A 10,424-nucleotide genomic window follows, 5' to 3' on the forward strand; every position below is an offset into this window, starting at 1 on the left:
TGAATGATTCGTTTATTTATTTTCATTCTTAGAACTAATTGCACAGACAGAACCGGTAAGTTCGGATGGGTGGCAAATTAGACAAGAACAAGAAGAGGGGCACCGAAATTTGTATAGCCTAAAGGTGGCAAAACCATAAATCCGCCTCTGCACACAGTAAAAATCGATCAGTTGTGATAAATATAATTCAAGAAAGAACTACGCAGTATGAAAATGCTTACAAAGCCTTAAAGAATATCTCCATGAGCTGCGTCAAATGTGGATACTCGGTTTATTCGGATATCGGTGGCATCAGAGCTAGCAATTATTCCGATTCACCGTAAAATGTGCAGATCATCTCGCTCTAGGGAACAGCTCCTGGAGGGAAGTTATTTCCGAAGCGCCGCGATCAGATTCAGATCGACGTTTGACTTGCCAGATTGCTTCGATGAACTTTTAAAAGATTCGCTGAACAGCTGAATCAACATTTAAAGAGTTTCGCCCAAAAGACTCGAATGTGTAGCGAAGTGTGAAACGACAGAAATGCGCATCTCTCAGGGAAGTTTTAAAAGGGATTCCCGATGTTTAAATATATGCATAATACTCGCGTCGCGAACTTTACACCGGGAGAAGAGAATCCTCTCTCTTCTCGGTTATCTCTTCATTAACAATAATGCGGAGAGTTTGGTGTCAACACATGGTTGGCAATTTCAGAGTCCTCAAGCTGTAATGGAACCGCGGGTCGAAGAGTAGGGATTAGTCTCTTCTACATTTAACAGGGAGCAACAACATGATTACGAGACAGAATTTTCGAGAGATGACGTGAAGGATGAAATTCTGGGAAGAGATCTTGTTGCTGAGATGAGAAATTTCGACTTTCTCATCGTTATACGACTATTATTTATTCCTGGAGGAAAGATTCTTGCAAATACTGCGAGATCTTTATTCTCGTTTGAATCGACAGTTACTTTGAAAGTGAAGACGTATTTGTTTCTAAGATACCAAGCAACGGAAGAAATAAGTAAGTATACAGGATGCATAGCTACCAGCATTTAATGGCGAACCGTTGATCTTATAGGCAATCTTCCTATTAGAAAAAAGCCTCCAAATAACGGGTAGTACTCAGATACGTCATTCATGTTGCAAGGGGTTGTATAGTTATTAAAATAACTTTTTATACGGACACATTATGCTCAAAAACCCAATGAGGAAGTTGTTGCCCTGTCCCTCCTGATGCCAACAACACAAAAAGGATTCCGTGTTTCTAAGTGGAGGGCTCAAACTTATCCTGTTTCTTCCCAACTTTTCTCCTTTTTTATCTCTCTTGAATTCAAATATCTCACATCTCAGCAAATATTGCACTCAGAAACGTGGAATTGTTTTTTGTTCGCATCAGCAGAGACAGGGAAACTACATATTCTTATTCAATGTTATTCGAAAAACATAATTTTAGAGAGTAATTTCACTCCTCTCCCAAATTTTAAGTTGTATTTTTGTAAAGATAGGGGTATTTTTTTTTACTCAGCGAGAAATACCATTATTAAAAAAATATTACTTAAATTTTGAAGGAGTATTTTCACTCCTCAACGAAAATTGGAGGAGTAAAAATTGAATTTTGATGCGTGAATCACGCATCTAGATGCATATTGGTGAACACTGTTCGGACCTTCATTCATTCATGATTGGAATTTTTATGCTTCAAAAAGAAAATGGCGGAATGTGTTGTATACTTTGAAGACTGTCACGGATTCATCGCAAATGAGAGACAATGCTCTATCCTTTACAAGTGTGAAAAATAAATAAGTATGTATTAATTTATAAATTACTTTATGCATTATTATGTGTTTCAGTTTTTTGTACATGCAAAGGTTTTTAAAAATTAATTGCTATTTTAATTCTCACAACTATATATTTTATGTGCAAAAAAATAAATACCCCTTTAAATGAATTATTTTAAAAACACTGAAATTGAACATTTCTGTACTATTATTTTGAAATTCCCTGCGGGCCAGATAGAACCAGCACCTCTTAGAGATAGGCCTCCGCACGCTACTCGTGACATCATCAATTAGTCCATTCTCCCTTAGAATATTCAGGGAAAAAATTCCGCTGCTCGTGCCACTGCCAGTATCATTGTTATGCGGCAAAGAAATGGGCGGGCTCAGAATTGGCGATTTCTATGCCCCATATCTAATCACCATGAAATATTTGTGAGCCAACCAGGAAGATTCTACGCCAAAATAAGAAGAAACGAAATTGGATGTTACGGTTCAAAATGTGGCAAACTTGCTAAGTAGTCTTAATGACGTTACAAATGAACTTGGCAACCTGTGCGGAGGCCTTCTATCTCTAGGAGGTGCTGATAGAACCTCTAAGTGGGCCGCATCTGGCCCGCGACCGTAGTTTGCTCGTCACTGGTATATCTGATTGAATAAAGAATTTGTTATGAGTATCAGCATAGCATCCAGAAAAGTTTCTTTATCAATATGTTACGGGCCGAGAAAACGACATCTCTCTATTCTGAAAATGTATCAATCCTTACTCTGTTTGTTACACAGGGTTAGATGAATCAGATTTTAGCTGTATTATTGTGTGTTTCAGATTTACCAGGCTAATTACTACTACTAAACCGTTCATGAACCTAGTAAACATTCCCCTGAAAAATTGTTAACAAATTGGAACATGCCGAAATGTGTGTGCATGTGTAATCCTAATGTATTTATATTGTCAGAGTCATGCTTGTTTCGTACAATACTTGTGTGCTGTCTGTAAAGGGGCCTCTGTAGAGAGTGTAAGGGGTAACTACGGCTTTCCAGCTAACCATCATGGTATCTCTCAAACTAGGCAGTTTATGAAATGCTTGCGTGGCGCTGTCGTTAGAGTAAATAGACTAATAGACTAAAGATATATTACTATTAATACTCTATGAGTGTACCATGTCTAGACAAATGACACCGTTGTGAATTACCGAAGTGGAAATAACAGAGCATGAAGTGCTATTGATGTGAGATGGGGGACGACGACGACGTTTGCTTTGAAGGGACTGAAGGATCGGCTGTTCTGATGTACTACCCGAAGTTGAGCCATTTATTGTCCGAATGAACTCCTTATAGGGTTTTATAGTGGAATGATGGTGACCACAACCATGGTAACGATGTTGCACCGTCATGAACGGCTTCAATTTACATGTGTGTTGCGATATCAACGGCAAAGGATGAGTTAGATTTTATATTTATGTGAACAGTTGGCTGTTGTCATATCCGGCAAAAGATCACTAAAAACAAACACTTTACGACAACTTAATTAACCCAAGTTTGTGATGTCATCATTGTCGAGGAAATGAATGTTACTGAGAAGAAATCGCACGCCTAGAAAAATACTGTCACGACTAAAACATTCGCGAAATTGAGTCAATTCCGTATTCAAAATAACAATTTTTTTTCTCTACATGTCCGTAATAGTGACATTCCTGAAGCTACAAAACTGGCCCCTAAGCAGCAGACGTTTCGTTCCAGCGGGCAGCCTTTTGTATTGAAAAAGTGAAGCTTTTACGGTCGTTATTGTTCAGGTTTTTTGAGTTGTGACGGAATTCTTCTAGGAGAGCAAAATGTTACTAAGAAACGTCTAGGTTCACTGAGAGTTCTGGAAGGCACTTTCAACCGCTGTGGTTATGAACCCATACTACTACTACTAAACCACACATGCACCTCGTCCATATTACTTTGCTGGAACTTCTAACAAATTAGTACATGTTGGAATATGTTGTGAACCTACCGTGAAGTTTGTTTCTGTGTAATGCTTATTATGTATAATGCTGCCATCTGCCACAAATTTTCTTAACTATGAGTGAAGTGTAATGATTGAATAATTGTATCGGTTTGATAGAAGGCTGCCATCTGCCATCCGTTTTTCGAACTGTGAGTGAAGTGTAATGATTGAAGATTTGTATCGTTGTAGCTGCTCTGTTACTCTTTGTGGCGAGACGTTTTAACGCACAGATCGTCTCACATTCGAACCTCGAAGTTGGGAATCACAGAAAACCAACTTCAGCCGACCACCACTGTGCGCAACCCATACTTGAAGATTATGCTTACGTGTAAATATTGGTTTTCTTTGGGCACAGGCACGCATGCTGACGTGCTGGAACGGCAGTGCGAAATGCTATACAGTGTAATGGCTAGAAATGTCTAGCAACAGTTGGATAGGTAAAACCACATAAAATTTACAAATACTTCCTGGCCTCATTCCCTAATCAGAAAGGAAGTATTTGGATAAGAAATCGATCTAGCACATTTCTGGGACTCTCTAGATCATAACTTTTCGCTATAGATATCATCCACCACGCACAATTCAGCTAGCACTTGAATATGTTATAATCTGATCCAACACAAGTACCAGGTGATTATAATTAAAATTCCTGCACTCTGAGTGGTTTTTCTCAAAAACTGTTTATCCGAATACAGTCAAATTTTTGATACCTCAATGAGAGTGATTTATGAAATAAAACATAAATAGTTCAATTTTCGACCACCAGGTGAAAAAGTGGCACTTTTTTATTGCATTTTACATTTTCCCATGGTCCATATAGCGTATATGACAAGTTTCAATGGAACATGTGCACCAGAATTGGCGATACAATAGGTCTGATCTATGTCGCGCCCGTTCTAGAGGACATATTCCATTGAAACTTGGTATGTACGCTATATGATACGTACGAATTCTAAAATTATTTCATTCAAGAATTCTGAAATGATTTTTTCATAGATTCTGAAATGATTTTTTCATAGATTCTGAAATGATTTTTTCATAGATTCTGAAATTATTTCTTTCATAGATTCTGAAATTATTTCTTTCATAGATTCTGAAATTATTTCTTTCATAGATTCTGAAATTATTTCTTTCATAGATTCTGAAATTATTTCTTTCATAGATTCTGAAATTATTTCTTTCATAGATTCTGAAATTATTTCTTTCATAGATTCTGAAATTATTTCTTTCATAGATTCTGAAATTATTTCTTTCAATTGCTCTAGAATTATTTCTTTTAATGATTCTAGAATTAATCATATTTCAATGTTTCTAACCATTTTTCTGAAATGTTTGTCGGGCCATGACAAAGAGCTCTGAGGGTCAAATGTGGAGCGTGGACCTTAGGTTGAAGACCCCTGTCCTAGAGCCATGATACACATTTTGAGAACCATGTTCAAACTCCCGTTCTTATGGAATCCTCACGATGAGCATCCATATATGAACCGTATTTTACGATTCATTTATATGTATTTTCGAGTAACTTTGGGGCCACCACTACTATTTTTATAAAAATGTCCTGATTTTCTTTTAGGAATTTTCTAGGATGGCTACGTGAATTTGCAAACTCAACTGAAATCGAGGACGAAGATAATTTTTTTATTACTTTTAAATCACATCGAGATAATTGCAACTATAAATATTTCATATTCATCTCATATATTTGTCATGCTCAATTTCTTTTTTTTTCGTGAAATACATTTAAATTCACTACGTTTTTTGCAGTTCTATATTTCCCCATGTATTGACAATGTTTTGAGATTTTAGCAGCAATTGGCAATTTTCTCATATTGCTAACGTTTTTACCAATATAAATTATCAATGTCCCGTATTTTGCAGTATTTAGTACACTGGTGTAAGAAATTAAGAGAATTTTCAGGCTTGGTCGATTATCTCTGGAACTACTGTACCGATTTTAATGAAATTTGATATGTACATACATTGGTACAATACAAAACAAATAACCATTCAATAATTGTAATACGCACGCATGATCGTGCGTAACACTCGTTGGAGTCAGAAGGTATGAAACAGCGGTTGCAGAATAAACAAAAAAAAAAAAGGGTTAATAGATGGGTTAATAGGGGGCATGGTCCCCTCTTACAGATATACAGGTCTCGCCACGTGATTTCATACTTGAAATAAGGCAGTTTATCATTTCCTGTGGCAATTGGTCCCACTCGTTCAGCAACGCTGTTTTCATTCCCTGGATGGTTCCCGGAAGGGGGTTGCGAGTTGCAATTGCCCTCCCCAGAGCGTCCCAGACATGCTCTATAGGGTTAAGGTCTGGAGATCTGGCTGGCCAATCCATCCGGCGAATATCCTCACTCTCTAGAAAATCGTCGAGCAGAAGAGATCTATGTGGCCTCGCGTTATCGTCCATTAAAATGAACTCAGGGCCAACTGCACCCCTGAAAAGGCGAACATAGGGCTCCAAGACCTCATCCCTATACCTCACACCAGTCACAGTGCCTCTTTCAAAGACATGGAGAGGTGTGCGGCCATCCAACATGATGCCTGCCCAGACCATTAAACCTCCTCCGCCATAATGGTCGATTTCACGGACATTGGAGGGTAGGTGGCGGGTCCCTGGTTCTCTCCATATGAACGTACGGCGAGAATCGGTGCTTAGGCTGAACCGGGACTCATCAGTGAAGAGAACGGTCGCCCATTGATCCATACTCCAATCTCTATGCTCTCTGCACCATGATAAACGGATTCTCCTGTCCGTAGAAAAGAGCGGGACGCAAACAGCAGGCAAACAACCCACTCTCATGAAGTCTTTTGGAAACAGTCACCCTTGATACACGGGTTCCTGTGGCTGCATACAAGTCACGAGAGAGCTGAGAAGCTGTAGCACTCCTGTTACGCCTCGCTATAATCGACAAATGGCGATCTTCTCTGGCCGTCGTGGCTCTTGGACGACCTTGCCCAGGCTTTCTCTCGATGGATCCGGTATCCTGGAACTGTTTCCATAAATTACACACGACGCTGGGCGTTAAATTGAACTCTCTACAAATCTGGACTTGAGATTGGCCTGCTTCTAGCCTCCCCACAATTCACCACCTCATTTCATCATCTAAACGTTGGTGGTTACTTATTTTTACTGTTACAATTTGAAATCAATCGATTGCTGCAAAATAACACCAAGAAATTCGCCGAGGTGTGCTAGCGAACGAAATGCGTCTTAACTTACGCGCGCTTATAAAGCCTGTTTCTCTACTGGCTCCTCCTACACACACGTGTACGCTTACATATTTGACGTACAAGATTTGCATTTTTGTCTAGAAGCAGTGGTTTTACATTCAGTTCAGTTCTTTTCATGAAATTCGATAAAATATGCAAATTCTCTTAATTTATTTCACCAGTGTATTATCTCTATTCATGTATTTTTTGTCAATTAAATATGACCATCCTAGTTATTTTGAACGCTGCTGGTCACATTAATGAGAGCACATACACACACAACGAGGAACAACTAATCCTCGGACAAATATTTAGTCTCAATGCAGCTTATTATAATCACGGATAATGTTGTTGTTCGGTATTGTTATCACTTTTGGAAAGCACGGAACGGACCAATGTCATAGCATAGGGGAAAAATTCGTTTATAGTTATTGGATAATGTTATTCCTTTTTTTCGTCGAAATTTTTTTTTCTGCACATTCTGATGTTAAGGTTTAACCAAACTTATTGTTTTATGGGTAAGTTATAGTTATAATTCTGCAAGACTATGTAGGAGGCCACAAAGTGTCATCTCTCGTCCCCTCCCTTCTTAACAAACATTTCCGTGCTTAATGCCGTAATCAGTTCCTAGTATTCACTGTGATTCCATGTGCAAGTAGAGCTCTTTTGTAATGGCCTTCCTATACTAAAGTCAAATGTACGAAAAGGAAAAAAGCCCTTTCCTTCAGGTTTTGATCAGTTTCTTTCAGTTGAGCAGATTCAACATTTTTTTTTTTCCGAGAGACTTTCTCAAGGGATCTTTGAAACGTATGGTGTATAAAAAAAACGTCGTAATTATGATATACATTAGAACGGGGATTCTCAAACTGTGCGCGACCAAACTTTGCCATGGGTGCTGCAGAGCGGCAGAATGACAAAGAATTTCTGAAATCCTTTGTTAAATTGTCTGAAGTGCGTCGGATAAGCATTGATTAGGGTAAGGGCAAAGCCTCCTACATGAGGTAACTAGGAGGCTTTGGTAAGAGGCGTCGCGGGTGGAAAAAGTTTGAGAACCCCTTCATTAGATAGTAGCATTCTAACTCCTCACAATGGCTGAATAACAAAAATGCAGGATTTTAGCTCGAGGGGGAAACAGTCCCGTTTTTTAGAACGGAAAGAAAAAAAAAGTAACTAGAGATTGCACATTTTCCAACCAATTGTGTAGAAAAGAACAGAATTGTCTCGTTTTATCATACGTACCGTTCGATCAAACGATGTGTATGATCACCGGGTTTACAAACGGGATTTTTTCGGATATAGTTATCATTCGGTTGTTCTTATCAGAAACCCCAAGTCGCGATGCGATCACATCAAGCGACGTGGACTGTATTAATTTTTTGATCTTAGAAATCCGAGATTTCATAGAGCATTCCGAATAAGCAACAGGAAAAGATTCGACACGTTTTACGCAATATACAATACAATACACTATAAACATATAATATGCAAATATGAAATCCAGACAAGTCAGGGAGCTCCGATTTCATGTGTGCGATGGATTCCAGAATATAATATATTTCAATGCGAATACGTGCTTTATCGACAGCTTCTGGAATATTTTTATTTTTCCAGTATAAAAGGGGGGACGTGAAAAGTATTCAGGGGAAAAAATTTTCCAGCGTGACCTATATGCATTGAAAAATCCTGTCTCTTTGAAATGAAATTCTTTCCGGATATTCCGATATCGATGACAGATGACTGGGAAAAAATTGTTCCCAGAAAAAAAAAGAGGATGGAAATGTAATTTTATGCATGAAAAGAGGCCGTACTGTTATCATGGGTGTGTGTGTTGGTTATTTCATGTGAAACGTTATTCATGAATGAAATGCAACACGCAATGTAATCTTCCAATAAAGTAAGTATTTTGGGGAAAAAATTTCTGGAAATTCATATTATTTTGCTTTTAATATCGATCTTCGGGAAAAATAACATGCCTGGAAAATTTCACATAAATTTCGAATTCGTAAACTTTATTGTTAAAATTCGTACAAAAAATTTTTTTTTACTGAAAATTCAATTTAGGTGCGTTTATTGATAAAATTAATTAATCATTCATTTAACTTTCTCACTACTAAACTGCTTTATATTTAAAAAACTGTTTTTTAATGGCATGGTTATTAATTAATATTATTAATTAATTTTAACGAATTAAAATTTTTTTAAATCATATATTAATTATCAAATATTGCAATTTTTAACTTATATACTAAAAATTAATTATTTTACTTTTTTTTTCAAATGCAAAAGCGAAAAAAAAAAATCTTCGAGTATTCACGTTAAAAGATATAAAATTTGTTTGTATTTTATAAAAGAAAATCATTCACGGATCAAACATTTTACATGCACTTCGAATTCATGGGTTTCATTACTGAAATTTGGAAAATTAATAAATTATAACTTCATTGTATATCGATTAAAAAAACTTATTTGTCTTCTAAAATGTTCATATATTTTTAAATTAATACTTTTTCTGCAGTTTAAGTCAAATTTTTGCAACTTTCATTTATAAAATTAAAAATTCTAAATAAAGAGAATTAAATTATACAAAAACAAAATCTCAGAAGCCACCACAGCCAAATTGCCCAACAAGGTGGCTGAAAAAATGAAATCAATTCAACTATGAAATCATTGAAATAGTGTTTAATGTTTTGTTTCTTTTTTTGTAATTTCTCCATTCAAAATTTATTTTATTTTTACATATTGCTTAATTATGGAAAATAAAATAAATTTTCTCCTGAATTGTTTTTAATTCACGAATTTTGTTTTAAAAATATAGTAAAAAATTCCAAATTTTAGAAAAATATTTTGGAACAAATCATGACTTTATTTTCTATTGACTAATAGAATTAAATCATCATTAACTTTTATATAGATTCTTAAATTAATTTTTTTTCAAGTTTTCAATTTAAAAACTAAACAAAACAATTGTGATTCTTTAGTGAATTTAAATGAAGGGATAATATATCAAAAAGAGGATTCATATGGTTTACAATAAACTATTTGTGTACCGAAAATTCAATCAGATTCAGATCAATATTAATTAGTCAATTAATTAATTAATTAATCAATATTAGTTTCAGACTTCCGAATTAATTCCACTCCAATTACATTAGAGCAGCATTAAATATGGATAGTCAAAGAAAAATAATGTTATTAATTTTGAATGATTAATAATTTATTTTACATTAATTACGTAAAATGAATTATGAATAATTTATTTAGTTAATATTAATGCTATTAAAATTATTAAATTGAACGATGAATAATTTATTTCTATACATTTATAACGTGAAACAATATTTTTTCAATGAGCTTCCATTAAACAGCAATGAACCCTCTTAAAAAGATTTTACGGAATTTCTATAATAAATTACAGCATAATTGTGCATTAAATATACATTAAATTATACATG

This window comes from Pholcus phalangioides, unplaced genomic scaffold (genome assembly GCF_987345545.1).
Source record: "Pholcus phalangioides strain wild (caught in Gottingen) unplaced genomic scaffold, Ppha-v1.0 ptg000015l_1, whole genome shotgun sequence".
Lineage (NCBI taxonomy): Eukaryota > Metazoa > Arthropoda > Arachnida > Araneae > Pholcidae > Pholcus > Pholcus phalangioides.